Source organism: Mya arenaria, chromosome 12, assembly GCF_026914265.1.
Source record: "Mya arenaria isolate MELC-2E11 chromosome 12, ASM2691426v1".
NCBI lineage: Eukaryota > Metazoa > Mollusca > Bivalvia > Myida > Myidae > Mya > Mya arenaria.
This window is the reverse complement of record NC_069133.1, coordinates 65,354,250-65,382,177: the sequence shown is the minus strand read 5'-3', so window position 1 is coordinate 65,382,177 and position 27,928 is coordinate 65,354,250. Positions and strand designations below refer to the sequence as shown.

Genomic DNA, 27,928 nt, shown 5'->3' with positions numbered 1-27,928 from the left:
ATAGTGCGGACCTCCCCAAGTCCCCTCCCTCACCCCCGACCAATGAAATGAAATGTAAAAAAGAAGACTTTACGAAAAAGCAATAATTTTAGAAAAATGCCTTGGTATAAAGAAAAGGTTAGAGATACCCTGACGAAACCTTAAATGAGTGAAATGAGATAATGGTCCCAAAACTGGGTTACATATATACATATGAAGGGTGAGTGAAATGAGGAAAGTATGCATGAAATGATATGAATCCCTGACTGGGTTACATATATACACATGAATGAGATGCATGAAATGAGAGAGCGAGACAGAGTATCTATGAAAAAAGACATATAATACAAACAATACATAAAATGCAAATAATATGGCTATCTTCTGCCCCCAGGGAAATGACCGTCAGTCCAAGCTATGCCCTTCCTGCGCAGCCATCAACCTGAAAGCAGAAGAAAAACACAAACAGCAAAGACACTGAAAGCATTGCATACACAAGATATTATTTAATATGAAACTTTGGATTTAAAATGGTAAAGTACTTGATTTGACTGTGTTCTATTAGACAGAATTCAGACCAATACAATTTAAATTTATCAATATGTAGCCTTTTATAATCAATTAAAATTCTATATTTTATTCTATTAAAAAACCTATAAACGAGATCACTTGAGGCTAAAGTTTTCTTCTCTTTTTTAACATCATTCCTACTACACCAAATAATATGTCTAGACTCTGACAAAATAATAAGAAGGACATATTTAACATTGTGATTACATTCAATGTCAAAGAAATGAAACCATTTTTTACTAAATGAATAATTGCCATTTGTAAGTAGATTGAATAAATATAAACATGCTTTGTTCAAAGGTAGAACAAAGCTACATTCTATAAATAAATGGTCAATAGTCTCAACTCTATCACAAAAAGTGCATTTATTTGGTAAAGAACGATCAAATCTTGATAAGTAATAGTTAACGTATGTGACGTCATGAACAAGTTTAAAACAAGTATTTCTACATATCGGGTCTACTGCTCTTGAAAAAATATTGCTGAAAGCGTTTTTAAAATTAATATATGGATTATCTTTTACACACTTTGGTTCAATATTCCTTGTAACAAAATTTCAGTGAATGAAATAGAAAAGGGGCAAATTCCCCACATCTTGAATTTTGAATGTGGAACTCGAGCATTGGTGACAATGCGGGGACGTGCTCCTCTGTGTCTGCGCTGCCAGCGCATTGGCCACGTGAGGAGCACCTGCCCCGGCATTGTCACTAATGCTGGGGCAGTTGTTTCAGGTGAGGCAACGCCTGATCCTGAGGCTGTTGTGAACGAGGTCGGGGCCGAGGTCGTGGAAGAGAAGGTGCAGGATGTGCAGACAGGAGGGGTGGAGCAGACCAGGGAGGTGGAAGTCACGGAGGAAACTGGGATAGCTGCAGAGGTAGAAGAAACAGAAGGGGATAATGAGGGTGAGATGGAGTTTTCGTCTGAGGCCAGAGGGGAGAAGCGTTCCGCTTCCGAGGAGACGGACCCTGGTTGGGATGTCGTCGACCGTCGGAGGCGGAAGGCCAGGGGCGCGTCTGGCCGGGTCTGGGGACTCCAGAGGTCTCAGTGCGATCCTCGTTGAGGATCCTCTGACACCCGAGGAGTCCACGGCCCAGGACACGGTCATGGACGAGCTTCTGTCTATGCAGAGTCCTTTTCATAATTAATCCTTTTTCCTCTTTTTCCTTTACGATTATGTCTAACGATTTAAAACCTTGTTTTTGCGGAGATTTACCTGAAATGTATTATGGACAGTGCCTTTGCCTCACGATTTCTATTTACGGCTTTGCCGGGTCTAAAATTCACTGTGTACATGTATATATTTTGCTTCTCTTTAGTTGAGCAAGGTTTATCGTTGACACACCATGGTCATATATATAGGCGTTCTTTTTCCAATATATGTCATTTAATACTGTCTGTTTATTTCTGTCTACACGGACAATGTACAGAGTTTACGATGTATCGTCTGCCGTCCATACTACTAGTATTGGATTTTCGTCTGCTAATAGTTTACACCTTTACTTCTTTCGTATTAAACTACTTTATCTCAGAATATTGTAAATTTAGCGTTATTGCCTACATATATCTGTACGTTACAAGGTTTAAATTGAGTGTTCGTCTGCTAGTTATAAACTTAAATCAGAAACAAACTATTTCGTCTGCTTTTGGTTTGATTAGTTTAAACTTAATCTCAAGATTGACAGGTACAATACGGTTTAAAATGATTTATGTACACAGTGTTTATTTAAAATGGCTTTAAATATATTTAGTTTAAATATTAATGGACTTCGGTCTAAACCCAAGCAATCCTTTATAAAGGATTTTATTTCTGCTAATAATGTAGATATACTTTGCTTGCAAGAAACGCATATTAATAATTTCTTTTTCGTTAAAGATATTGAAATACACATTTCAAATAAATACAGATATATATGGAGTTATGGTTTCGGACAGTCAGCTGGAACATGTGTCATAATTATAAATGATAAAATTAATATTGAAAGTTTTCAAACGGATTTTGATGGTCGGTTTTTATATTTAGATTTAGATATTTGTGACTTTAAAGTTAGATTATGTAATATATATGCACCAAATGTTCCTGGGGAACGTAATGAGTACTTTACAAATATTAAACAGTTTTTTGTTACATCAAGGAATTTAATTATTTTAGGAGACTTTAATTTTATTTTTGATACTAGGCTAGATAAAATTGGAGGTAATGTTGATAAAGGTAGTCTTGGTTCAAAAATATTTTCTTCAGTTATTAAAAATTATGGTTTATTTGATGTTTACAGGAATAAACATCCGAATACGGTTAAGATATCTTGGTGTAAAAATGGTATTGGGTGTAGGTTAGATAGAATTTATTTTTCTTTAAAATTCAAAGGCGAAATTATAGATACTGGTTATATGCCATGTCCTCTTTCGGATCATGATTTTGTCTACTTTAAACTTCCTTTAAATAATGATATAAGTATAGGAAAGTCGTATTGGAAATTAAATAATTCCATATTATCAGATGAAGATTTTCAATTAGGTTTTAAGTTCTATTGGAAAATTATTAGTAGAACTGATGAAATTACCCTTGAGTGGTGGGACAAGATGAAGTTATTGATTAAGGAATTTTGCATTGATTATAGTAAATGTAAGAATATTGAATATCACAAAGAGTTAAGAAATTTAATTAAAGAGTATCAAAGTTCAGCGTCTATTAATGAGAGAATATTTATCAAATCTAAAATAAGTGAATTATATAAAGTCAAACATACTGGTGCTCTGATTCGTAGTAAAGTCAATATGATTAATCATAATGAGAATATTTCAAGCTTTTATCATGATGTGGAATTTTCTAAAAATAAAGACAAAATTATATACAAGATAGTCGATAATAACAGAGAGAAAAATACATCTCTTGGAATATTAGATTCTTTTAGGAATTTTTATAAAACTTTGTATGCAGCTGAATATATTGATAGTTCATTAAATGACATTTTTCTACAAGATTTACCCAGAGTTTCTAATGATGACAATGATGATTTAATTCAAAATATTACTGTTACTGATATTGAAACTGCCTTAAAACAAATGAATCACGATAAAACCCCTGGTAGTGATGGGTTAACGTCCTTGTTTTATTTGACATTTTTTAATATTTTTGGTCCAATTTTAGAGAAATTATTCAATATATGCTATGACCTTGGAACTATGTCTAATTCTCAGAAATTATCTTACATTACTTTATTATGTAAAGATAAAAATAATCCGTCTGTTATGAAAAAATTATAGACCTATTTCTTTATTAAACGTAGATAGAAAGTTGTTATCTAAAATAATTACTAACAGACTGACCAATGTTTTACCAAGTATTATTGGTATAAGTCAAACATGTTCTATTAAAGGTAGATCTATATTTGATAATATACATTTAATTAGGAATCTATTAGACTATATTGAACAGAAAGATATTACTGCTTGCTTTATAAACTTAGACCAGGAAAAGGCTTTTGACAAAGTGTCGTGGCCATATATGTTCTCTGTTTTACAGAGTTTTGGTTTTGATGATAAATTTATTAAATGGATTAAAGTTTTATATAATGATGTGTCCACATCAGTTATTGTTAATGGACATATTTCAAATCCGTTTCAATTAGAGCGTTCTGTTCGCCAGGGTTGTTCTTTATCTCCGTTATTGTATGTTTTATGTTTAGAACCATTAGCCAAAAAAGTACAAGATGATAAAAATATAAATGGTGTCATAGCTCCGGGTGGTAAATTTCACGTTAAAATGTCTTTATATGCAGACGACAATACTACAGTTCTAACTGACAATCAATCCATTAATTTGTTTTTTAAACATGTTCATAATTTTCAAAGATTGTCTGGTTCAAAAATCAATTTTAATAAGTCATCGGGTATGTTTTTAGGAAAGTGGAAAACTCGAGACGATCATCCTTTTGGTATTTCGTGGGTTGAAAACTGTAAATTATTAGGTTATAAATTTGGTTATGATTTAACTAATGATGATATATGGGGTAAACTATTCAATAATTTTAGAAATACTTTGAATTTATGGTCGTCACGAGCAATGTCGTTTAAAGGTAAAAGTCATATTTTAAATAGCTATGTTGTTTCTAAAATATTGTTTTATATATTTGCCCAGGACATGCATCATTATTACTTGAATAATTTCCAAAAATCATGTTTTAGATACATATGGAGTAGTACTTTTGAACCAGTTTGTAGGAAGTCGTTATACTTACCTTTCAGTCAAGGGGGTTTAAATATACCTTGTATTTCTTTGAAAATTAAAGCTTTCTTTTTGTCGCATATATGTAGATATTTAAATAATGATGATATTCCTTGGAAGTATTTTACAACATATTGGATTGGGATACAAATGCGTACATATAACCCCTTATTTGCTTCTAATTTAATTCCGCATAGTGATTTTGTTCCTCCCTTTTATATTAAATGTCTGAAATATTTAAAAGAATTTGAAGAAATTTCTTCCTTTGTGCCTAACCTATTAAATGCAAAGCAATTATATGCGACTTTTGTTACAAGGAATATTGAACCAAAGTGTGTAAAAGATAATCCATATATTAATTTTAAAAACGCTTTCAGCAATATTTTTTCAAGAGCAGTAGACCCGATATGTAGAAATACTTGTTTTAAACTTGTTCATGACGTCACATACGTTAACTATTACTTATCAAGATTTGATCGTTCTTTACCAAATAAATGCACTTTTTGTGATAGAGTTGAGACTATTGACCATTTATTTATAGAATGTAGCTTTGTTCTACCTTTGAACAAAGCATGTTTATATTTATTCAATCTACTTACAAATGGCAATTATTCATTTAGTAAAAAATGGTTTCATTTCTTTGACATTGAATGTAATCACAATGTTAAATATGTCCTTCTTATTATTTTGTCAGAGTCTAGACATATTATTTGGTGTAGTAGGAATGATGTTAAAAAAGAGAAGAAAACTTTAGCCTCAAGTGATCTCGTTTATAGGTTTTTTAATAGAATAAAATATAGAATTTTAATTGATTATAAAAGGCTACATATTGATAAATTTAAATTGTATTGGTCTGAATTCTGTCTAATAGAACACAGTCAAATCAAGTACTTTACCATTTTAAATCCAAAGTTTCATATTAAATAATATCTTGTGTATGCAATGCTTTCAGTGTCTTTGCTGTTTGTGTTTTTCTTCTGCTTTCAGGTTGATGGCTGCGCAGGAAGGGCATAGCTTGGACTGACGGTCATTTCCCTGGGGGCAGAAGATAGCCATATTATTTGCATTTTATGTATTGTTTGTATTATATGTCTTTTTTCATAGATACTCTGTCTCGCTCTCTCATTTCATGCATCTCATTCATGTGTATATATGTAACCCAGTCAGGGATTCATATCATTTCATGCATACTTTCCTCATTTCACTCACCCTTCATATGTATATATGTAACCCAGTTTTGGGACCATTATCTCATTTCACTCATTTAAGGTTTCGTCAGGGTATCTCTAACCTTTTCTTTATACCAAGGCATTTTTCTAAAATTATTGCTTTTTCGTAAAGTCTTCTTTTTACATTTCATTTCATTGGTCGGGGGTGAGGGAGGGGACTTGGGGAGGTCCGCACTATGAGCCTCGGTGCGGAACTGCTCGGGTCGTCATCACCATCTTCTGCCAGATATCTTTTTAAATGACAATTCAAAATTATCCTGTTTTTCAAATGTTTGAATTTTTCACCTTGGTATACTACTAACATACTTGCCTCAGCACCACCAGTTTATAATGTATATAATTGTCTGTATTATGTGTTATTTGCTTCTCCCCTCGACGCTGAGTTTATCTAAAACAGTTTAAATATATAGATATTGACTTTTAAAAATAGTTCAACAAGTGAAAGTGACTTTCAAGTGACTAATAGTGAAACGATATAAAAGTGATCGATTAAGTGAATATAACAGTGACTTTTCCAAACTTCAAAACTATTGCATTATGTTACTTTTGTTATTTATATCAATGTTAAGGTGCTTTCTCGAGGCAAGTTGGGCGGGGCGCTTTACACCCCACCCACATGTTATTTTATGTGAATAAAGTTTTATGAAAAGAAAAAAAAAATGGCGGTTCCCCCAGGAAGAGGCTCTTCCATTGCACTTCGGTTGGGCTGGCGCCTGCGATTACCCCAAATGTGGGTAACTCGGGTGCGCAATTTATTTGTGTGGGAGATTGCGTTCGCGCTAACTCCCGATCATAATAAAACAAAACTAAAAAATAAAATCATAATAAGAAGGGGTCTCGTCTGACAGCGTGGCCGCTCGTCATTCTAAACGGTAAACACGTGTGCGAGCGCACACGAACGATAGTGTATTAAAAGTGTTACGCGTACAAGCCGGGTATATGGTATGCTGGTTGTACTTATAAATACGGAATACTTGTTCTATTACCTATTATTTTTAATAATGTTCACGTTTTATATCATTACCAACATCGCCATTATTATTATTATTACTACATATAATTGAAATGTTGCTATGATATATAATTAAATGTGAAAACTAAAAATAGAACACCGTCTGCTTAAGCAACACCTATATAATGCTTCGTTTTACAGGTACTGATGTCTACGGCCATATCACGTTGAAAACACCGGTTCTCGTCCGATCACCGAAGTTAAGCAACGTCGAGCCCGGTTAGTACTTGGATGGGTGACCGCCTGGGAATACCGGGTGCTGTAGACTTTTACTTTTTGTTTAAATATTATATGTATTAAAATACGTTTTAATGCACGTTTTCGTGCAGTTACGTGTACACACTGCAATTATTTCACACAAAAATGCAAACTTTTGTGAAAATGCGTTACATATAGGACCACTATCGCTGAACAACGTTGTTATTCGTATTTATGACGTTGCGTCTAAGAGTGAACGTCTCTTGAGCGCAATGACGTAGAAGCGCTGCCGTCATGACGTTGTGACGCGATGTTAAATTTCAACTGACGTCGCAGACTTGGCAACGTCAGGAAGACATTAGTTTTTGCGTGGATACGTTACGTTACGAAGCAAGTGTTTGTATTGACACATTTTTTTAAAATGATGTGAATTTTGCGCTTTGTTGTTACGACATACTTACATGAGTCATGGCTACTTATACACACATATTGAATGCAGCGGTTACGTACAAACCGGAAGCACCACTCTAACCTTGCATACACAAAATATGCGTTTTAACGAAAATGCGAAATGAGAACGGGGTTTCTGCCCAAACACGGAAACAATGTGCGCAAGCGAATACAGCGCGCGCGACTAGACCGCGGTACCCTTGTTTGACCAGGCCTGTACTCGGAAACTGTATTCATGTTGGTATATAAGTGAAATAGCCGCCGCTGCCCAGCATACTTACCTGGCACAGGGGATACCGTGATCAAGATGGCGGTTCCCCCAGGAAGAGGCTCTTCCATTGCACTTCGGTTGGGCTGGCGCCTGCGATTACCCCAAATGTGGGTAACTCGGGTGCGCAATTTATTTGTGTGGGAGATTGCGTTCGCGCTAACTCCCGATCATAATAAAACAAAACTAAAAAATAAAATCATAATAAGAAGGGGTCTCGTCTGACAGCGTGGCCGCTCGTCATTCTAAACGGTAAACACGTGTGCGAGCGCACACGAACGATAGTGTATTAAAAGTGTTACGCGTACAAGCCGGGTATATGGTAATGCTGGTTGTACTTATAAATACGGAATACTTGTTCTATTACCTATTATTTTTAATAATGTTCACGTTTTATATCATTACCAACATCGCCATTATTATTATTACTACTATATAATTGAAATGTTGCTATGATATATAATTAAATGTGAAAACTAAAAATAGAACACCGTCTGCTTAAGCAACACCTATATAATGCTTCGTTTTACAGGTACTGATGTCTACGGCCATATCACGTTGAAAACACCGGTTCTCGTCCGATCACCGAAGTTAAGCAACGTCGAGCCCGGTTAGTACTTGGATGGGTGACCGCCTGGGAATACCGGGTGCTGTAGACTTTTACTTTTTGTTTAAATATTATATGTATTAAAATACGTTTTAATGCACGTTTTCGTGCAGTTACGTGTACACACTGCAATTATTTCACACAAAAATGCAAACTTTTGTGAAAATGCGTTACATATAGGACCACTATCGCTGAACAACGTTGTTATTCGTATTTATGACGTTGCGTCTAAGAGTGAACGTCTCTTGAGCGCAATGACGTAGAAGCGCTGCCGTCATGACGTTGTGACGCGATGTTAAATTTCAACTGACGTCGCAGACTTGGCAACGTCAGGAAGACATTAGTTTTTGCGTGGATACGTTACGTTACGAAGCAAGTGTTTGTATTGACACATTTTTTAAAATGATGTGAATTTTGCGCTTTGTTGTTACGACATACTTACATGAGTCATGGCTACTTATACACACATATTGAATGCAGCGGTTACGTACAAACCGGAAGCACCACTCTAACCTTGCATACACAAAATATGCGTTTTAACGAAAATGCGAAATGAGAACGGGGTTTCTGCCCAAACACGGAAACAATGTGCGCAAGCGAATACAGCGCGCGCGACTAGACCGCGGTACCCTTGTTTGACCAGGCCTGTACTCGGAAACTGTATTCATGTTGGTATATAAGTGAAATAGCCGCCGCTGCCCAGCATACTTACCTGGCACAGGGGATACCGTGATCAAGATGGCGGTTCCCCCAGGAAGAGGCTCTTCCATTGCACTTCGGTTGGGCTGGCGCCTGCGATTACCCCAAATGTGGGTAACTCGGGTGCGCAATTTATTTGTGTGGGAGATTGCGTTCGCGCTAACTCCCGATCATAATAAAACAAAACTAAAAAATAAAAATCATAATAAGAAGGGGTCTCGTCTGACAGCGTGGCCGCTCGTCATTCTAAACGGTAAACACGTGTGCGAGCGCACACGAACGATAGTGTATTAAAAGTGTTACGCGTACAAGCCGGGTATATGGTAATGCTGGTTGTACTTATAAATACGGAATACTTGTTCTATTACCTATTATTTTTAATAATGTTCACGTTTTATATCATTACCAACATCGCCATTATTATTATTATTACTACTATATAATTGAAATGTTGCTATGATATATAATTAAATGTGAAAACTAAAAATAGAACACCGTCTGCTTAAGCAACACCTATATAATGCTTCGTTTTACAGGTACTGATGTCTACGGCCATATCACGTTGAAAACACCGGTTCTCGTCCGATCACCGAAGTTAAGCAACGTCGAGCCCGGTTAGTACTTGGATGGGTGACCGCCTGGGAATACCGGGTGCTGTAGACTTTTACTTTTTGTTTAAATATTATATGTATTAAAATACGTTTTAATGCACGTTTTCGTGCAGTTACGTGTACACACTGCAATTATTTCACACAAAAATGCAAACTTTTGTGAAAATGCGTTACATATAGGACCACTATCGCTGAACAACGTTGTTATTCGTATTTATGACGTTGCGTCTAAGAGTGAACGTCTCTTGAGCGCAATGACGTAGAAGCGCTGCCGTCATGACGTTGTGACGCGATGTTAAATTTCAACTGACGTCGCAGACTTGGCAACGTCAGGAAGACATTAGTTTTTGCGTGGATACGTTACGTTACGAAGCAAGTGTTTGTATTCACATCATTTTAAAAAAATGTGAATTTTGCGCTTTGTTGTTACGACATACTTACATGAGTCATGGCTACTTATACACACATATTGAATGCAGCGGTTACGTACAAACCGGAAGCACCACTCTAACCTTGCATACACAAAATATGCGTTTTAACGAAAATGCGAAATGAGAACGGGGTTTCTGCCCAAACACGGAAACAATGTGCGCAAGCGAATACAGCGCGCGCGACTAGACCGCGGTACCCTTGTTTGACCAGGCCTGTACTCGGAAACTGTATTCATGTTGGTATATAAGTGAAATAGCCGCCGCTGCCCAGCATACTTACCTGGCACAGGGGATACCGTGATCAAGATGGCGGTTCCCCCAGGAAGAGGCTCTTCCATTGCACTTCGGTTGGGCTGGCGCCTGCGATTACCCCAAATGTGGGTAACTCGGGTGCGCAATTTATTTGTGTGGGAGATTGCGTTCGCGCTAACTCCCGATCATAATAAAACAAAACTAAAAAATAAAATCATAATAAGAAGGGGTCTCGTCTGACAGCGTGGCCGCTCGTCATTCTAAACGGTAAACACGTGTGCGAGCGCACACGAACGATAGTGTATTAAAAGTGTTACGCGTACAAGCCGGGTATATGGTAATGCTGGTTGTACTTATAAATACGGAATACTTGTTCTATTACCTATTATTTTTAATAATGTTCACGTTTTATATCATTACCAACATCGCCATATTATTATTATTATTACTATATAATTGAAATGTTGCTATGATATATAATTAAATGTGAAAACTAAAAATAGAACACCGTCTGCTTAAGCAACACCTATATAATGCTTCGTTTTACAGGTACTGATGTCTACGGCCATATCACGTTGAAAACACCGGTTCTCGTCCGATCACCGAAGTTAAGCAACGTCGAGCCCGGTTAGTACTTGGATGGGTGACCGCCTGGGAATACCGGGTGCTGTAGACTTTTACTTTTTGTTTAAATATTATATGTATTAAAATACGTTTTAATGCACGTTTTCGTGCAGTTACGTGTACACACTGCAATTATTTCACACAAAAATGCAAACTTTTGTGAAAATGCGTTACATATAGGACCACTATCGCTGAACAACGTTGTTATTCGTATTTATGACGTTGCGTCTAAGAGTGAACGTCTCTTGAGCGCAATGACGTAGAAGCGCTGCCGTCATGACGTTGTGACGCGATGTTAAATTTCAACTGACGTCGCAGACTTGGCAACGTCAGGAAGACATTAGTTTTTGCGTGGATACGTTACGTTACGAAGCAAGTGTTTGTATTGACACATTTTTTTAAAATGATGTGAATTTTGCGCTTTGTTGTTACGACATACTTACATGAGTCATGGCTACTTATACACACATATTGAATGCAGCGGTTACGTACAAACCGGAAGCACCACTCTAACCTTGCATACACAAAATATGCGTTTTAACGAAAATGCGAAATGAGAACGGGGTTTCTGCCCAAACACGGAAACAATGTGCGCAAGCGAATACAGCGCGCGCGACTAGACCGCGGTACCCTTGTTTGACCAGGCCTGTACTCGGAAACTGTATTCATGTTGGTATATAAGTGAAATAGCCGCCGCTGCCCAGCATACTTACCTGGCACAGGGGATACCGTGATCAAGATGGCGGTTCCCCCAGGAAGAGGCTCTTCCATTGCACTTCGGTTGGGCTGGCGCCTGCGATTACCCCAAATGTGGGTAACTCGGGTGCGCAATTTATTTGTGTGGGAGATTGCGTTCGCGCTAACTCCCGATCATAATAAAACAAAACTAAAAATAAAAATCATAATAAGAAGGGGTCTCGTCTGACAGCGTGGCCGCTCGTCATTCTAAACGGTAAACACGTGTGCGAGCGCACACGAACGATAGTGTATTAAAAGTGTTACGCGTACAAGCCGGGTATATGGTATGCTGGTTGTACTTATAAATACGGAATACTTGTTCTATTACCTATATTTTTAATAATGTTCACGTTTTATATCATTACCAACATCGCCATTATTATTATTATTACTATATAATTGAAATGTTGCTATGATATATAATTAAATGTGAAAACTAAAAATAGAACACCGTCTGCTTAAGCAACACCTATATAATGCTTCGTTTTACAGGTACTGATGTCTACGGCCATATCACGTTGAAAACACCGGTTCTCGTCCGATCACCGAAGTTAAGCAACGTCGAGCCCGGTTAGTACTTGGATGGGTGACCGCCTGGGAATACCGGGTGCTGTAGACTTTTACTTTTTGTTTAAATATTATATGTATTAAAATACGTTTTAATGCACGTTTTCGTGCAGTTACGTGTACACACTGCAATTATTTCACACAAAAATGCAAACTTTTGTGAAAATGCGTTACATATAGGACCACTATCGCTGAACAACGTTGTTATTCGTATTTATGACGTTGCGTCTAAGAGTGAACGTCTCTTGAGCGCAATGACGTAGAAGCGCTGCCGTCATGACGTTGTGACGCGATGTTAAATTTCAACTGACGTCGCAGACTTGGCAACGTCAGGAAGACATTAGTTTTTGCGTGGATACGTTACGTTACGAAGCAAGTGTTTGTATTGACACATTTTTAAAATGATGTGAATTTTGCGCTTTGTTGTTACGACATACTTACATGAGTCATGGCTACTTATACACACATATTGAATGCAGCGGTTACGTACAAACCGGAAGCACCACTCTAACCTTGCATACACAAAATATGCGTTTTAACGAAAATGCGAAATGAGAACGGGGTTTCTGCCCAAACACGGAAACAATGTGCGCAAGCGAATACAGCGCGCGCGACTAGACCGCGGTACCCTTGTTTGACCAGGCCTGTACTCGGAAACTGTATTCATGTTGGTATATAAGTGAAATAGCCGCCGCTGCCCAGCATACTTACCTGGCACAGGGGATACCGTGATCTGCATGCAGTAATTTCGTTTTCCTCGTGGAGCTTTACTTAAAGTGTATTTCAGTGGAGTGTTAAATAAACATGACTAGTATTGCTGCATACTTTCCCGCATTAGTGGGAAAGGCAGTTAGTGCGGACATAGAAAATAGATCCGTGAAAATTTCATGTATGAACAATAGAAATGTTTCTATGGCTGACTTAGTCATGATGATGGGAAAGTATAATGTAGACGCAGGAGAAGTGGACACCATTTCCAGGGGACCTCCGGGATCACGATTTTTCGAAGTGTCTTTACGCAGCCGAGATGTGGTGGAGCGATTTATAGGAAATACTGATTTTTCATATAGAGGGAAAAATTTCAGTGTGGTTGATTATCATAATCAAATCGTTGAGTGTCGTGTGCACTGGTTGCCAGTGCACACATGTGCAAATGTACTTCATAGCATTTTTGAACGTTATGGAAAGGTCCTGGGTATTTCTGATGACGCGATCAAGTTCGGGGAAAATTCCGTTAAAACAGGAATAAGGATTGTCAAAATTTCAGTGAATGAAATAGAAAAGGGGCAAATTCCCCACATCTTGAATTTTGAATGTGGAACTCGAGCATTGGTGACAATGCGGGGACGTGCTCCTCTGTGTCTGCGCTGCCAGCGCATTGGCCACGTGAGGAGCACCTGCCCCGGCATTGTCACTAATGCTGGGGCAGTTGTTTCAGGTGAGGCAACGCCTGATCCTGAGGCTGTTGTGAACGAGGTCGGGGCCGAGGTCGTGGAAGAGAAGGTGCAGGATGTGCAGACAGGAGGGGTGGAGCAGACCAGGGAGGTGGAAGTCACGGAGGAAACTGGGATAGCTGCAGAGGTAGAAGAAACAGAAGGGGATAATGAGGGTGAGATGGAGTTTTCGTCTGAGGCCAGAGGGGAGAAGCGTTCCGCTTCCGAGGAGACGGACCCTGGTTGGGATGTCGTCGACCGTCGGAGGCGGAAGGCCAGGGGCGCGTCTGTGGCCGGGTCTGGGGACTCCAGAGGTCTCAGTGCGATCCTCGTTGAGGATCCTCTGACACCCGAGGAGTCCACGGCCCAGGACACGGTCATGGACGAGCTTCTGTCTATGCAGAGTCCTTTTCATAATTAATCCTTTTTCCTCTTTTTCCTTTACGATTATGTCTAACGATTTAAAACCTTGTTTTTGCGGAGATTTACCTGAAATGTATTATGGACAGTGCCTTTGCCTCACGATTTCTATTTACGGCTTTGCCGGGTCTAAAATTCACTGTGTACATGTATATATTTTGCTTCTCTTTAGTTGAGCAAGGTTTATCGTTGACACACCATGGTCATATATATAGGCGTTCTTTTTCCAATATATGTCATTTAATACTGTCTGTTTATTTCTGTCTACACGGACAATGTACAGAGTTTACGATGTATCGTCTGCCGTCCATACTACTAGTATTGGATTTTCGTCTGCTAATAGTTTACACCTTTACTTCTTTCGTATTAAACTACTTTATCTCAGAATATTGTAAATTTAGCGTTATTGCCTACATATATCTGTACGTTACAAGGTTTAAATTGAGTGTTCGTCTGCTAGTTATAAACTTAAATCAGAAAAAACTATTTCGTCTGCTTTTGGTTTGATTAGTTTAAACTTAATCTCAAGATTGACAGGTACATACGGTTTAAAATGATTTATGTACACAGTGTTTATTTAAAATGGCTTTAAATATATTTAGTTTAAATATTAATGGACTTCGGTCTAAACCCAAGCAATCCTTTATAAAGGATTTTATTTCTGCTAATAATGTAGATATACTTTGCTTGCAAGAAACGCATATTAATAATTTCTTTTTCGTTAAAGATATTGAAATACACATTTCAAATAAATACAGATATATATGGAGTTATGGTTTCGGACAGTCAGCTGGAACATGTGTCATAATTATAAATGATAAAATTAATATTGAAAGTTTTCAAACGGATTTTGATGGTCGGTTTTTATATTTAGATTTAGATATTTGTGACTTTAAAGTTAGATTATGTAATATATATGCACCAAATGTTCCTGGGGAACGTAATGAGTACTTTACAAATATTAAACAGTTTTTTGTTACATCAAGGAATTTAATTATTTTAGGAGACTTTAATTTTATTTTTGATACTAGGCTAGATAAAATTGGAGGTAATGTTGATAAAGGTAGTCTTGGTTCAAAAATATTTTCTTCAGTTATTAAAAATTATGGTTTATTTGATGTTTACAGGAATAAACATCCGAATACGGTTAAGATATCTTGGTGTAAAAATGGTATTGGGTGTAGGTTAGATAGAATTTATTTTTCTTTAAAATTCAAAGGCGAAATTATAGATACTGGTTATATGCCATGTCCTCTTTCGGATCATGATTTTGTCTACTTTAAACTTCCTTTAAATAATGATATAAGTATAGGAAAGTCGTATTGGAAATTAAATAATTCCATATTATCAGATGAAGATTTTCAATTAGGTTTTAAGTTCTATTGGAAAATTATTAGTAGAACTGATGAAATTACCCTTGAGTGGTGGGACAAGATGAAGTTATTGATTAAGGAATTTTGCATTGATTATAGTAAATGTAAGAATATTGAATATCACAAAGAGTTAAGAAATTTAATTAAAGAGTATCAAAGTTCAGCGTCTATTAATGAGAGAATATTTATCAAATCTAAAATAAGTGAATTATATAAAGTCAAACATACTGGTGCTCTGATTCGTAGTAAAGTCAATATGATTAATCATAATGAGAATATTTCAAGCTTTTATCATGATGTGGAATTTTCTAAAAATAAAGACAAAATTATATACAAGATAGTCGATAATAACAGAGAGAAAAATACATCTCTTGGAATATTAGATTCTTTTAGGAATTTTTATAAAACTTTGTATGCAGCTGAATATATTGATAGTTCATTAAATGACATTTTTCTACAAGATTTACCCAGAGTTTCTAATGATGACAATGATGATTTAATTCAAAATATTACTGTTACTGATATTGAAACTGCCTTAAAACAAATGAATCACGATAAAACCCCTGGTAGTGATGGGTTAACGTCCTTGTTTTATTTGACATTTTTAATATTTTTGGTCCAATTTTAGAGAAATTATTCAATATATGCTATGACCTTGGAACTATGTCTAATTCTCAGAAATTATCTTACATTACTTTATTATGTAAAGATAAAAATAATCCGTCTGTTATGAAAAATTATAGACCTATTTCTTTATTAAACGTAGATAGAAAGTTGTTATCTAAAATAATTACTAACAGACTGACCAATGTTTTACCAAGTATTATTGGTATAAGTCAAACATGTTCTATTAAAGGTAGATCTATATTTGATAATATACATTTAATTAGGAATCTATTAGACTATATTGAACAGAAAGATATTACTGCTTGCTTTATAAACTTAGACCAGGAAAAGGCTTTTGACAAAGTGTCGTGGCCATATATGTTCTCTGTTTTACAGAGTTTTGGTTTTGATGATAAATTTATTAAATGGATTAAAGTTTTATATAATGATGTGTCCACATCAGTTATTGTTAATGGACATATTTCAAATCCGTTTCAATTAGAGCGTTCTGTTCGCCAGGGTTGTTCTTTATCTCCGTTATTGTATGTTTTATGTTTAGAACCATTAGCCAAAAAAGTACAAGATGATAAAAATATAAATGGTGTCATAGCTCCGGGTGGTAAATTTCACGTTAAAATGTCTTTATATGCAGACGACAATACTACAGTTCTAACTGACAATCAATCCATTAATTTGTTTTTTAAACATGTTCATAATTTTCAAAGATTGTCTGGTTCAAAAATCAATTTTAATAAGTCATCGGGTATGTTTTTAGGAAAGTGGAAAACTCGAGACGATCATCCTTTTGGTATTTCGTGGGTTGAAAACTGTAAATTATTAGGTTATAAATTTGGTTATGATTTAACTAATGATGATATATGGGGTAAACTATTCAATAATTTTAGAAATACTTTGAATTTATGGTCGTCACGAGCAATGTCGTTTAAAGGTAAAAGTCATATTTTAAATAGCTATGTTGTTTCTAAAATATTGTTTTTATATATTTGCCCAGGACATGCATCATTATTACTTGAATAATTTCCAAAAATCATGTTTTAGATACATATGGAGTAGTACTTTTGAACCAGTTTGTAGGAAGTCGTTATACTTACCTTTCAGTCAAGGGGGTTTAAATATACCTTGTATTTCTTTGAAAATTAAAGCTTTCTTTTTGTCGCATATATGTAGATATTTAAATAATGATGATATTCCTTGGAAGTATTTTACAACATATTGGATTGGGATACAAATGCGTACATATAACCCCTTATTTGCTTCTAATTTAATTCCGCATAGTGATTTTGTTCCTCCCTTTTATATTAAATGTCTGAAATATTTAAAAGAATTTGAAGAAATTTCTTCCTTTGTGCCTAACCTATTAAATGCAAAGCAATTATATGCGACTTTTGTTACAAGGAATATTGAACCAAAGTGTGTAAAAGATAATCCATATATTAATTTTAAAAACGCTTTCAGCAATATTTTTTCAAGAGCAGTAGACCCGATATGTAGAAATACTTGTTTTAAACTTGTTCATGACGTCACATACGTTAACTATTACTTATCAAGATTTGATCGTTCTTTACCAAATAAATGCACTTTTTGTGATAGAGTTGAGACTATTGACCATTTATTTATAGAATGTAGCTTTGTTCTACCTTTGAACAAAGCATGTTTATATTTATTCAATCTACTTACAAATGGCAATTATTCATTTAGTAAAAAATGGTTTCATTTCTTTGACATTGAATGTAATCACAATGTTAAATATGTCCTTCTTATTATTTTGTCAGAGTCTAGACATATTATTTGGTGTAGTAGGAATGATGTTAAAAAAGAGAAGAAAACTTTAGCCTCAAGTGATCTCGTTTATAGGTTTTTTAATAGAATAAAATATAGAATTTTAATTGATTATAAAAGGCTACATATTGATAAATTTAAATTGTATTGGTCTGAATTCTGTCTAATAGAACACAGTCAAATCAAGTACTTTACCATTTTAAATCCAAAGTTTCATATTAAATAATATCTTGTGTATGCAATGCTTTCAGTGTCTTTGCTGTTTGTGTTTTTCTTCTGCTTTCAGGTTGATGGCTGCGCAGGAAGGGCATAGCTTGGACTGACGGTCATTTCCCTGGGGGCAGAAGATAGCCATATTATTTGCATTTTATGTATTGTTTGTATTATATGTCTTTTTTCATAGATACTCTGTCTCGCTCTCTCATTTCATGCATCTCATTCATGTGTATATATGTAACCCAGTCAGGGATTCATATCATTTCATGCATACTTTCCTCATTTCACTCACCCTTCATATGTATATATGTAACCCAGTTTTGGGACCATTATCTCATTTCACTCATTTAAGGTTTCGTCAGGGTATCTCTAACCTTTTCTTTATACCAAGGCATTTTTCTAAAATTATTGCTTTTTCGTAAAGTCTTCTTTTTACATTTCATTTCATTGGTCGGGGGTGAGGGAGGGGACTTGGGGAGGTCCGCACTATGAGCCTCGGTGCGGAACTGCTCGGGTCGTCATCACCATCTTCTGCCAGATATCTTTTTAAATGACAATTCAAAATTATCCTGTTTTTCAAATGTTTGAATTTTTTCACCTTGGTATACTACTAACATACTTGCCTCAGCACCACCAGTTTATAATGTATATAATTGTCTGTATTATGTGTTATTTGCTTCTCCCCTCGACGCTGAGTTTATCTAAAACAGTTTAAATATATAGATATTGACTTTTAAAAATAGTTCAACAAGTGAAAGTGACTTTCAAGTGACTAATAGTGAAACGATATAAAAGTGATCGATTAAGTGAATATAACAGTGACTTTTCCAAACTTCAAAACTATTGCATTATGTTACTTTTGTTATTTATATCAATGTTAAGGTGCTTTCTCGAGGCAAGTTGGGCGGGGCGCTTTACACACCCACACATGTTATTTTATGTGAATAAAGTTTTATGAAAAAGAAAAAAATGGCGGCCCCCAGGAAGAGGCTCTTCCATTGCACTTCGGTTGGGCTGGCGCCTGCGATTACCCCAAATGTGGGTAACTCGGGTGCGCAATTTATTTGTGTGGGAGATTGCGTTCGCGCTAACTCCCGATCATAATAAAACAAAACTAAAAAATAAAACATAATAAGAAGGGGTCTCGTCTGACAGCGTGGCCGCTCGTCATTCTAAACGGTAAACACGTGTGCGAGCGCACACGAACGATAGTGTATTAAAAGTGTTACGCGTACAAGCCTGGTATATGGTTATGCTGGTTGTACTTATAAATACGGAATACTTGTTCTATTACCTATTATTTTTAATAATGTTCACGTTTTATATCATTACCAACATCGCCATTATTATTATTATTACTATATAATTGAAATGTTGCTATGATATATAATTAAATGTGAAAACTAAAAATAGAACACCGTCTGCTTAAGCAACACCTATATAATGCTTCGTTTTACAGGTACTGATGTCTACGGCCATATCACGTTGAAAACACCGGTTCTCGTCCGATCACCGAAGTTAAGCAACGTCGAGCCCGGTTAGTACTTGGATGGGTGACCGCCTGGGAATACCGGGTGCTGTAGACTTTTACTTTTTGTTTAAATATTATATGTATTAAAATACGTTTTAATGCACGTTTTCGTGCAGTTACGTGTACACACTGCAATTATTTCACACAAAAATGCAAACTTTTGTGAAAATGCGTTACATATAGGACCACTATCGCTGAACAACGTTGTTATTCGTATTTATGACGTTGCGTCTAAGAGTGAACGTCTCTTGAGCGCAATGACGTAGAAGCGCTGCCGTCATGACGTTGTGACGCGATGTTAAATTTCAACTGACGTCGCAGACTTGGCAACGTCAGGAAGACATTAGTTTTTGCGTGGATACGTTACGTTACGAAGCAAGTGTTTGTATTGACACATGTTTTTAAAATGATGTGAATTTTGCGCTTTGTTGTTACGACATACTTACATGAGTCATGGCTACTTATACACACATATTGAATGCAGCGGTTACGTACAAACCGGAAGCACCACTCTAACCTTGCATACACAAAATATGCGTTTTAACGAAAATGCGAAATGAGAACGGGGTTTCTGCCCAAACACGGAAACAATGTGCGCAAGCGAATACAGCGCGCGCGACAAGACCGCGGTACCCTTGTTTGACCAGGCCTGTACTCGGAAACTGTATTCATGTTGGTATATAAGTGAAATAGCCGCCGCTGCCCAGCATACTTACCTGGCACAGGGGATACCGTGATCTGCATGCAGTAATTTCGTTTTCCTCGTGGAGCTTTACTTAAAGTGTATTTCAGTGGAGTGTTAAATAAACATGACTAGTATTGCTGCATACTTTCCCGCATTAGTGGGAAAGGCAGTTAGTGCGGACATAGAAAATAGATCCGTGAAAATTTCATGTATGAACAATAGAAATGTTTCTATGGCTGACTTAGTCATGATGATGGGAAAGTATAATGTAGACGCAGGAGAAGTGGACACCATTTCCAGGGGACCTCCGGGATCACGATTTTTCGAAGTGTCTTTACGCAGCCGAGATGTGGTGGAGCGATTTATAGGAAATACTGATTTTTCATATAGAGGGAAAAATTTCAGTGTGGTTGATTATCATAATCAAATCGTTGAGTGTCGTGTGCACTGGTTGCCAGTGCACACATGTGCAAATGTACTTCATAGCATTTTTGAACGTTATGGAAAGGTCCTGGGTATTTCTGATGACGCGATCAAGTTCGGGGAAAATTCCGTTAAAACAGGAATAAGGATTGTCAAAATTTCAGTGAATGAAATAGAAAAGGGGCAAATTCCCCACATCTTGAATTTTGAATGTGGAACTCGAGCATTGGTGACAATGCGGGGACGTGCTCCTCTGTGTCTGCGCTGCCAGCGCATTGGCCACGTGAGGAGCACCTGCCCCGGCATTGTCACTAATGCTGGGGCAGTTGTTTCAGGTGAGGCAACGCCTGATCCTGAGGCTGTTGTGAACGAGGTCGGGGCCGAGGTCGTGGAAGAGAAGGTGCAGGATGTGCAGACAGGAGGGGTGGAGCAGACCAGGGAGGTGGAAGTCACGGAGGAAACTGGGATAGCTGCAGAGGTAGAAGAAACAGAAGGGGATAATGAGGGTGAGATGGAGTTTTCGTCTGAGGCCAGAGGGGAGAAGCGTTCCGCTTCCGAGGAGACGGACCCTGGTTGGGATGTCGTCGACCGTCGGAGGCGGAAGGCCAGGGGCGCGTCTGTGGCCGGGTCTGGGGACTCCAGAGGTCTCAGTGCGATCCTCGTTGAGGATCCTCTGACACCCGAGGAGTCCACGGCCCAGGACACGGTCATGGACGAGCTTCTGTCTATGCAGAGTCCTTTTCATAATTAATCCTTTTTCCTCTTTTTCCTTTACGATTATGTCTAACGATTTAAAACCTTGTTTTTGCGGAGATTTACCTGAAATGTATTATGGACAGTGCCTTTGCCTCACGATTTCTATTTACGGCTTTGCCGGGTCTAAAATTCACTGTGTACATGTATATATTTTGCTTCTCTTTAGTTGAGCAAGGTTTATCGTTGACACACCATGGTCATATATATAGGCGTTCTTTTTCCAATATATGTCATTTAATACTGTCTGTTTATTTCTGTCTACACGGACAATGTACAGAGTTTACGATGTATCGTCTGCCGTCCATACTACTAGTATTGGATTTTCGTCTGCTAATAGTTTACACCTTTACTTCTTTCGTATTAAACTACTTTATCTCAGAATATTGTAAATTTAGCGTTATTGCCTACATATATCTGTACGTTACAAGGTTTAAATTGAGTGTTCGTCTGCTAGTTATAAACTTAAATCAGAAACAAACTATTTCGTCTGCTTTTGGTTTGATTAGTTTAAACTTAATCTCAAGATTGACAGGTACAATACGGTTTAAAATGATTTATGTACACAGTGTTTATTTAAAATGGCTTTAAATATATTTAGTTTAAATATTAATGGACTTCGGTCTAAACCCAAGCAATCCTTTATAAAGGATTTTATTTCTGCTAATAATGTAGATATACTTTGCTTGCAAGAAACGCATATTAATAATTTCTTTTTCGTTAAAGATATTGAAATACACATTTCAAATAAATACAGATATATATGGAGTTATGGTTTCGGACAGTCAGCTGGAACATGTGTCATAATTATAAATGATAAAATTAATATTGAAAGTTTTCAAACGGATTTTGATGGTCGGTTTTTATATTTAGATTTAGATATTTGTGACTTTAAAGTTAGATTATGTAATATATATGCACCAAATGTTCCTGGGGAACGTAATGAGTACTTTACAAATATTAAACAGTTTTTTGTTACATCAAGGAATTTAATTATTTTAGGAGACTTTAATTTTATTTTTGATACTAGGCTAGATAAAATTGGAGGTAATGTTGATAAAGGTAGTCTTGGTTCAAAAATATTTTCTTCAGTTATTAAAAATTATGGTTTATTTGATGTTTACAGGAATAAACATCCGAATACGGTTAAGATATCTTGGTGTAAAAATGGTATTGGGTGTAGGTTAGATAGAATTTATTTTTCTTTAAAATTCAAAGGCGAAATTATAGATACTGGTTATATGCCATGTCCTCTTTCGGATCATGATTTTGTCTACTTTAAACTTCCTTTAAATAATGATATAAGTATAGGAAAGTCGTATTGGAAATTAAATAATTCCATATTATCAGATGAAGATTTTCAATTAGGTTTTAAGTTCTATTGGAAAATTATTAGTAGAACTGATGAAATTACCCTTGAGTGGTGGGACAAGATGAAGTTATTGATTAAGGAATTTTGCATTGATTATAGTAAATGTAAGAATATTGAATATCACAAAGAGTTAAGAAATTTAATTAAAGAGTATCAAAGTTCAGCGTCTATTAATGAGAGAATATTTATCAAATCTAAAATAAGTGAATTATATAAAGTCAAACATACTGGTGCTCTGATTCGTAGTAAAGTCAATATGATTAATCATAATGAGAATATTTCAAGCTTTTATCATGATGTGGAATTTTCTAAAAATAAAGACAAAATTATATACAAGATAGTCGATAATAACAGAGAGAAAAATACATCTCTTGGAATATTAGATTCTTTTAGGAATTTTTATAAAACTTTGTATGCAGCTGAATATATTGATAGTTCATTAAATGACATTTTTCTACAAGATTTACCCAGAGTTTCTAATGATGACAATGATGATTTAATTCAAAATATTACTGTTACTGATATTGAAACTGCCTTAAAACAAATGAATCACGATAAAACCCCTGGTAGTGATGGGTTAACGTCCTTGTTTTATTTGACATTTTTTAATATTTTTGGTCCAATTTTAGAGAAATTATTCAATATATGCTATGACCTTGGAACTATGTCTAATTCTCAGAAATTATCTTACATTACTTTATTATGTAAAGATAAAAATAATCCGTCTGTTATGAAAAATTATAGACCTATTTCTTTATTAAACGTAGATAGAAAGTTGTTATCTAAAATAATTACTAACAGACTGACCAATGTTTTACCAAGTATTATTGGTATAAGTCAAACATGTTCTATTAAAGGTAGATCTATATTTGATAATATACATTTAATTAGGAATCTATTAGACTATATTGAACAGAAAGATATTACTGCTTGCTTTATAAACTTAGACCAGGAAAAGGCTTTTGACAAAGTGTCGTGGCCATATATGTTCTCTGTTTTACAGAGTTTTGGTTTTGATGATAAATTTATTAAATGGATTAAAGTTTTATATAATGATGTGTCCACATCAGTTATTGTTAATGGACATATTTCAAATCCGTTTCAATTAGAGCGTTCTGTTCGCCAGGGTTGTTCTTTATCTCCGTTATTGTATGTTTTATGTTTAGAACCATTAGCCAAAAAAGTACAAGATGATAAAAATATAAATGGTGTCATAGCTCCGGGTGGTAAATTTCACGTTAAAATGTCTTTATATGCAGACGACAATACTACAGTTCTAACTGACAATCAATCCATTAATTTTTTTTTAAACATGTTCATAATTTTCAAAGATTGTCTGGTTCAAAAATCAATTTTAATAAGTCATCGGGTATGTTTTTAGGAAAGTGGAAAACTCGAGACGATCATCCTTTTGGTATTTCGTGGGTTGAAAACTGTAAATTATTAGGTTATAAATTTGGTTATGATTTAACTAATGATGATATATGGGGTAAACTATTCAATAATTTTAGAAATACTTTGAATTTATGGTCGTCACGAGCAATGTCGTTTAAAGGTAAAAGTCATATTTTAAATAGCTATGTTGTTTCTAAAATATGTTTTATATATTTGCCCAGGACATGCATCATTATTACTTGAATAATTTCCAAAAATCATGTTTTAGATACATATGGAGTAGTACTTTTGAACCAGTTTGTAGGAAGTCGTTATACTTACCTTTCAGTCAAGGGGGTTTAAATATACCTTGTATTTCTTTGAAAATTAAAGCTTTCTTTTTGTCGCATATATGTAGATATTTAAATAATGATGATATTCCTTGGAAGTATTTTACAACATATTGGATTGGGATACAAATGCGTACATATAACCCCTTATTTGCTTCTAATTTAATTCCGCATAGTGATTTTGTTCCTCCCTTTTATATTAAATGTCTGAAATATTTAAAAGAATTTGAAGAAATTTCTTCCTTTGTGCCTAACCTATTAAATGCAAAGCAATTATATGCGACTTTTGTTACAAGGAATATTGAACCAAAGTGTGTAAAAGATAATCCATATATTAATTTTAAAAACGCTTTCAGCAATATTTTTTCAAGAGCAGTAGACCCGATATGTAGAAATACTTGTTTTAAACTTGTTCATGACGTCACATACGTTAACTATTACTTATCAAGATTTGATCGTTCTTTACCAAATAAATGCACTTTTTGTGATAGAGTTGAGACTATTGACCATTTATTTATAGAATGTAGCTTTGTTCTACCTTTGAACAAAGCATGTTTATATTTATTCAATCTACTTACAAATGGCAATTATTCATTTAGTAAAAAATGGTTTCATTTCTTTGACATTGAATGTAATCACAATGTTAAATATGTCCTTCTTATTATTTTGTCAGAGTCTAGACATATTATTTGGTGTAGTAGGAATGATGTTAAAAAAGAGAAGAAAACTTTAGCCTCAAGTGATCTCGTTTATAGGTTTTTTAATAGAATAAAATATAGAATTTTAATTGATTATAAAAGGCTACATATTGATAAATTTAAATTGTATTGGTCTGAATTCTGTCTAATAGAACACAGTCAAATCAAGTACTTTACCATTTTAAATCCAAAGTTTCATATTAAATAATATCTTGTGTATGCAATGCTTTCAGTGTCTTTGCTGTTTGTGTTTTTCTTCTGCTTTCAGGTTGATGGCTGCGCAGGAAGGGCATAGCTTGGACTGACGGTCATTTCCCTGGGGGCAGAAGATAGCCATATTATTTGCATTTTATGTATTGTTTGTATTATATGTCTTTTTTCATAGATACTCTGTCTCGCTCTCATCATGCATCTCATTCATGTGTATATATGTAACCCAGTCAGGGATTCATATCATTTCATGCATACTTTCCTCATTTCACTCACCCTTCATATGTATATATGTAACCCAGTTTTGGGACCATTATCTCATTTCACTCATTTAAGGTTTCGTCAGGGTATCTCTAACCTTTTCTTTATACCAAGGCATTTTTCTAAAATTATTGCTTTTTCGTAAAGTCTTCTTTTTTACATTTCATTTCATTGGTCGGGGGTGAGGGAGGGGACTTGGGGAGGTCCGCACTATGAGCCTCGGTGCGGAACTGCTCGGGTCGTCATCACCATCTTCTGCCAGATATCTTTTTAAATGACAATTCAAAATTATCCTGTTTTTCAAATGTTTGAATTTTTTCACCTTGGTATACTACTAACATACTTGCCTCAGCACCACCAGTTTATAATGTATATAATTGTCTGTATTATGTGTTATTTGCTTCTCCCCTCGACGCTGAGTTTATCTAAAACAGTTTAAATATATAGATATTGACTTTTAAAAATAGTTCAACAAGTGAAAGTGACTTTCAAGTGACTAATAGTGAAACGATATAAAAGTGATCGATTAAGTGAATATAACAGTGACTTTTCCAAACTTCAAAACTATTGCATTATGTTACTTTGTTATTTATATCAATGTTAAGGTGCTTTCTCGAGGCAAGTTGGGCGGGGCGCTTTACACCCCACCCACATGTTATTTTATGTGAATAAAGTTTTATGAAAAAGAAAAAAATGGCGGTTCCCCCAGGAAGAGGCTCTTCCATTGCACTTCGGTTGGGCTGGCGCCTGCGATTACCCCAAATGTGGGTAACTCGGGTGCGCAATTTATTTGTGTGGGAGATTGCGTTCGCGCTAACTCCCGATCATAATAAAACAAAACTAAAAAATAAAAACATAATAAGAAGGGGTCTCGTCTGACAGCGTGGCCGCTCGTCATTCTAAACGGTAAACACGTGTGCGAGCGCACACGAACGATAGTGTATTAAAAGTGTTACGCGTACAAGCCTGGTATATGGTTATGCTGGTTGTACTTATAAATACGGAATACTTGTTCTATTACCTATTATTTTAATAATGTTCACGTTTTATATCATTACCAACATCGCCATTATTATTATTATTACTACTATATAATTGAAATGTTGCTATGATATATAATTAAATGTGAAAACTAAAAATAGAACACCGTCTGCTTAAGCAACACCTATATAATGCTTCGTTTTACAGGTACTGATGTCTACGGCCATATCACGTTGAAAACACCGGTTCTCGTCCGATCACCGAAGTTAAGCAACGTCGAGCCCGGTTAGTACTTGGATGGGTGACCGCCTGGGAATACCGGGTGCTGTAGACTTTTACTTTTTGTTTAAATATTATATGTATTAAAATACGTTTTAATGCACGTTTTCGTGCAGTTACGTGTACACACTGCAATTATTTCACACAAAAATGCAAACTTTTGTGAAAATGCGTTACATATAGGACCACTATCGCTGAACAACGTTGTTATTCGTATTTATGACGTTGCGTCTAAGAGTGAACGTCTCTTGAGCGCAATGACGTAGAAGCGCTGCCGTCATGACGTTGTGACGCGATGTTAAATTTCAACTGACGTCGCAGACTTGGCAACGTCAGGAAGACATTAGTTTTTGCGTGGATACGTTACGTTACGAAGCAAGTGTTTGTATTGACACATTTTTTAAAATGATGTGAATTTTGCGCTTTGTTGTTACGACATACTTACATGAGTCATGGCTACTTATACACACATATTGAATGCAGCGGTTACGTACAAACCGGAAGCACCACTCTAACCTTGCATACACAAAATATGCGTTTTAACGAAAATGCGAAATGAGAACGGGGTTTCTGCCCAAACACGGAAACAATGTGCGCAAGCGAATACAGCGCGCGCGACAAGACCGCGGTACCCTTGTTTGACCAGGCCTGTACTCGGAAACTGTATTCATGTTGGTATATAAGTGAAATAGCCGCCGCTGCC

At 35.8% G+C, this 27,928-nt stretch overlaps 11 non-coding genes and 3 pseudogenes across 11 annotated transcripts; all 14 read left to right on the top strand.

Annotated features, from left to right (window-relative positions):
• Nucleotides 1-6,654: 6,654 nt before the first annotated feature.
• LOC128212647 (U1 spliceosomal RNA) lies at nucleotides 6,655-6,792 on the top strand (annotated as a pseudogene).
• Nucleotides 6,793-7,164: 372 nt separating this feature from the next.
• LOC128212673 (5S ribosomal RNA) lies at nucleotides 7,165-7,283 on the top strand. The gene has a single exon (XR_008257578.1). It is a non-coding gene; the product is annotated as a 5S ribosomal RNA (ribosomal RNA).
• Nucleotides 7,284-7,936: 653 nt separating this feature from the next.
• LOC128212576 (U1 spliceosomal RNA) lies at nucleotides 7,937-8,100 on the top strand. Its single transcript, XR_008257496.1, has one exon. It is a non-coding gene; the product is annotated as a U1 spliceosomal RNA (small nuclear RNA).
• Nucleotides 8,101-8,471: 371 nt separating this feature from the next.
• On the top strand, nucleotides 8,472-8,590 carry LOC128212672 (5S ribosomal RNA). Its single transcript, XR_008257577.1, has one exon. It is a non-coding gene; the product is annotated as a 5S ribosomal RNA (ribosomal RNA).
• Nucleotides 8,591-9,242: 652 nt separating this feature from the next.
• Nucleotides 9,243-9,406, top strand: LOC128212574 (U1 spliceosomal RNA). The gene has a single exon (XR_008257494.1). It is a non-coding gene; the product is annotated as a U1 spliceosomal RNA (small nuclear RNA).
• Nucleotides 9,407-9,781: 375 nt separating this feature from the next.
• On the top strand, nucleotides 9,782-9,900 carry LOC128212671 (5S ribosomal RNA). Its single transcript, XR_008257576.1, has one exon. It is a non-coding gene; the product is annotated as a 5S ribosomal RNA (ribosomal RNA).
• A 651-nt stretch (nucleotides 9,901-10,551) lies between these two features.
• Nucleotides 10,552-10,715, top strand: LOC128212573 (U1 spliceosomal RNA). The gene has a single exon (XR_008257493.1). It is a non-coding gene; the product is annotated as a U1 spliceosomal RNA (small nuclear RNA).
• Nucleotides 10,716-11,088: 373 nt separating this feature from the next.
• On the top strand, nucleotides 11,089-11,207 carry LOC128212670 (5S ribosomal RNA). Its single transcript, XR_008257575.1, has one exon. It is a non-coding gene; the product is annotated as a 5S ribosomal RNA (ribosomal RNA).
• Nucleotides 11,208-11,860: 653 nt separating this feature from the next.
• Nucleotides 11,861-12,024, top strand: LOC128212572 (U1 spliceosomal RNA). Its single transcript, XR_008257492.1, has one exon. It is a non-coding gene; the product is annotated as a U1 spliceosomal RNA (small nuclear RNA).
• Nucleotides 12,025-12,393: 369 nt separating this feature from the next.
• On the top strand, nucleotides 12,394-12,512 carry LOC128212669 (5S ribosomal RNA). Its single transcript, XR_008257574.1, has one exon. It is a non-coding gene; the product is annotated as a 5S ribosomal RNA (ribosomal RNA).
• A 6,757-nt stretch (nucleotides 12,513-19,269) lies between these two features.
• Nucleotides 19,270-19,405, top strand: LOC128212650 (U1 spliceosomal RNA; annotated as a pseudogene).
• Nucleotides 19,406-19,775: 370 nt separating this feature from the next.
• On the top strand, nucleotides 19,776-19,894 carry LOC128212668 (5S ribosomal RNA). Its single transcript, XR_008257573.1, has one exon. It is a non-coding gene; the product is annotated as a 5S ribosomal RNA (ribosomal RNA).
• Nucleotides 19,895-26,650: 6,756 nt separating this feature from the next.
• On the top strand, nucleotides 26,651-26,788 carry LOC128212651 (U1 spliceosomal RNA; annotated as a pseudogene).
• Nucleotides 26,789-27,161: 373 nt separating this feature from the next.
• Nucleotides 27,162-27,280, top strand: LOC128212665 (5S ribosomal RNA). The gene has a single exon (XR_008257571.1). It is a non-coding gene; the product is annotated as a 5S ribosomal RNA (ribosomal RNA).
• Nucleotides 27,281-27,928: the final 648 nt, after the last annotated feature.